We start from the raw sequence: 3,826 nt of genomic DNA, 5'->3' as shown, positions 1-3,826 counted from the left end.
AAGGACCTCATTCCCTATCGTGATAACAATTATTAGGGTTAAAGGGTAGTAAGGAGAAATCCTTTGAGCCACCCAATCTTGGACTACAGTTGGGCTTTTACTTATCCTCTGGACTTTCTCATTCTCAAGACCCAGAATAACAACAATGCCTGTGTTGGAAAATACTTGTATATAGAGGGGTTTGATTTGTAGATCTTGACTCTATTGACAATGGTGTTTCAAAGCATCTTGGCTACCTGCTTCAGTGATGGAAAATTGTGCCCTATTGTTCCATAGTTTACACCAATTCCATGGTTTCACTATGGTGATGCCTCCAGCTCATTTTCCCCTACAATGTGCAATACCAAACAACATACAACCATAACCCACATTAACCAATATTTCAGCCTTAATGGATGCAGGAACCCTTCAAATTTTGAACACCCACATTAACACAACATGCAGCCCCTGATGCTTCAAAAGAAAAAGTATCTCTCTCTCTCTCTCTCTCTCTCTCTCTCTCTCTCTCTCTCTCTCTCTCTATATATATATATATATATATATATATATATATATATATATATATATATATATATATATATATATATATATATATATATATATATATATATATATATATATATAATGAATAATGAGGTTCTTAAATCGAGTTCTTACTTGTTGAAATCTAAAGAACCGAATTATAGACAACAACCAATAGAGTTTTACATGAATGCAGTCTCTGAACAAAGATATAGTCCTAAGACCTTTAATGTACCTAGACTACTACCCTTATTGGCTTAGAATGATCAATTCTTTCAATCTCTATGCATTACACCCATACCAACTTCCTTTTCTAAAATTTTCTTCTAAATCTGAGAACAATATACTGTCTAATCTAATCCACTCATAGGGGTGACTATAGTCCCAAACACCTTCCTATAGAACAAGCCTATGGTCTAAATCAACTAGGTGTATATTCTCTAATAACATGAACCCTACTAAGTCTCTACAAACATGCTACAACACCATACGCACCACATGGCTATCTAACATGACTTGTTCTTTTACCTCTAACGTGATGCACAACCATTGTATATAGATATTCAACCACAATTCTGCATGATTTTGATATATTTCTCCAAAATGCGAAGCTTATTGAAACTCTATGAGATTTCCTCATGTTCCAACACAGTAGGTTGAATATTTTTTTCGTTGCAGGCCTCAACACCAAAGCTCCCAAGGCTCCTATACTACTTGCATCCTCTCTCGTTCAAACATCAAATACCTGAACTTCATAGTGATGGGTAAACTTTAGCATACAAGTTGCTCTGCTCCAACCTCTCCCCTCATCCAATATTTTAACCCTAAACATATGGAATTTGTATATGAATGGAAATATGTATATGATTTGAAGCCAAACAACTTGTAATCATTAGCTACATAACTTGGTGGACTAGGGTGTCTTATCTTTTAACATTACCCTGGAAGACTAGCTATGTTAATGTACTATACTAGACAACCCTTAGCTATTGGGCTGCATTTTTTCATTATCCATGTTTCTTATAATGGATGGAACTGATACCTCTGGCTATGGTGATGTGATGTAATCAAAAGAGGAGCCAACTCCTATATATTGCAACTCAACATGCAGTTGTTGTCAAACATATATTTTGTTCTCAATTACTCCTACGAGGTAACCAAAAAGAGAAATTGTCATGAATGTTTTAATAAAACTATAAGCATGTCCAAGAAGTACCTTATTGTTGCTTTACCAAATGGGGCACAACCAATTGCATAAAGCTTTCCTTGCAAGATTGCTGATGAGGCACCCAAAATTACTTGCCCTCCAGTCATAGCTCGATCATAGGGTATTGGAGGAAGCGCATACCACCTATATTTCTACGGATCTAGTGCATGCCACTAGCTATCACTACCAATAAGTTGTCATCATTTTCTTATAGCTTGGCTCCTCTCAAAGTGCATGAAGTTCCAGTACTAAAATAAAGCCAGTCCTCAGAGCAACCAAACAACTTATGTTGTTCCAAGGACTCGTAGCTATCATCATGGGATCTTGCATTCCCCCATTCATCTAACCGCTAAAGCTTTGCAGTCCTACTTTCCTAATCTAGGAAGTGTTAGCAAGTGTAGCTAATAGAATCTGACATCTCTGTGAGAAATTCATTCGATATTAAACATTTTCTCAAGTTCCCTAATGAGATCAACATACTTAGGCATAGTTTCTACTAGGTTTTTCTTTGTATGTAAAATGAAGGTTTTGTACTGATACTCGGAGTAGAATTAAACAGATTTTCTGAGCTCTCCTGGTAGGCATGATATACCTAGATTGGCCCTTTTCCAAGGGTTTATCCAATAAACTTGTTTCTTCCATTAAAATTCATGTTTAAGATACCCCATCAATGATGATTATGAAAAAGCACCTCATATAATCCATCTTCTAGGCAATATCTTCAATCTGTGGACTATTTTCAAAAAGACAAAATAAAGCTTCATAGTGATGGGTAAACTTCACCATACAAGACTAGTAATGCGGCACCCAAAATTACTTGCACTCTAGTCAGAGCTCAATCATAGGGTATTGGAGGATGTGTGTACCACCTGTATTTCTATCGATCTTGGGCATGCCAGTAGCTATAACTACAAATAAGTTTTCATCCTTTTCTTTTAGCTTGGCTCCTCTCATCCAAGTGAAGTGACGTTCCAATATTAAAATAAAGCTAGACCTTAGAGAAGCTAGGCAACTTTCGTTACTCGAAGAAGTCGCAGCTATAAATTGATTGGTGTCGTGCTCTGCATACAACACAAAGACTATAGTGATAGAAACAAGGAACCCTTGCTAGACATTGTAACCCTAAATCACTTGGCAATCTTGGAAAAATACTTAAGCCATTTCCTTCAAATATGAGTTCTACGGATTACAAAATTTGGTGCTCTTTGCTGGGGGATCTTTCAAGTTCACAATGTGGCCACCAATTAAGAAATGGACCTGAAAAATGATGAAAGTGTAAGGTTAGTAAGAATTATAAGGAAGAAGAAATTATATATAGCACTTACAGTATGAGTCGACCCAAATTGTTATCTGTGCCTCGAAATCGAAGGTGGTTGCAACCCTCTAAAATGTTATGTGTAAAACTTAAAGAAAATAAGTATTACCACTATGCAACAAATTCCTAAGATACATTACAAAATTCACAAAGAAATCTTGATTATTACCTGGCCAGAGAATTCAACCCACAGAGCTCAAGTGAGACTAGCGCCCGAGCTAAAGTGTGACCAACGATGAGCCAAAAGAAAAAAACACTATTGTGGTGAGGGTTTAATAACCTTCCTTCCAACTATCTTCTCATGATTGAAGAGTTGATCATCTCCTAATCATCTAACATATAATCTTCTCATGATTGAAGAGTTGATCATCTCCTAATCATCTAACATATAATCTAATGGCGCAGAGTGAAGAGGGGAATTCTTCTTAGAGAGAATGCCTTACAAAGTAATTAATATTTTCAATTTTTTCTAAATTAGATATTTTTTCCAATTTTTTTAATAATATTAAACTTAAACTCAAACCTATCAATGATGATGTAAAATTTATCATATTTACATTTTTAAATTATGATTACAAACCAAGGAACTAACCTTTCCTAACTTATATTTTAGTGAATTTTTTAAAAATATCCTTATATACTTAAAAAAAAATATATTATAAATAAATGAATATTTCAATTATTCAACATTGATGTCTCCGAAGTGATTTAGAAAATGCCCTAAATCAACAACATTGCTGTCATTCTAATTTAACTTCATACTTAAGTTAAATAAATAATAT

This window comes from Pinus tabuliformis, chromosome 5_2, assembly GCF_031772625.1.
Source record: "Pinus tabuliformis cultivar Carrire ecotype Pingquan chromosome 5_2, CPIR1, whole genome shotgun sequence".
Taxonomy (NCBI): Eukaryota; Viridiplantae; Streptophyta; class Pinopsida; order Pinales; family Pinaceae; genus Pinus; species Pinus tabuliformis.
This window is presented reverse-complemented; position numbering follows the sequence as displayed.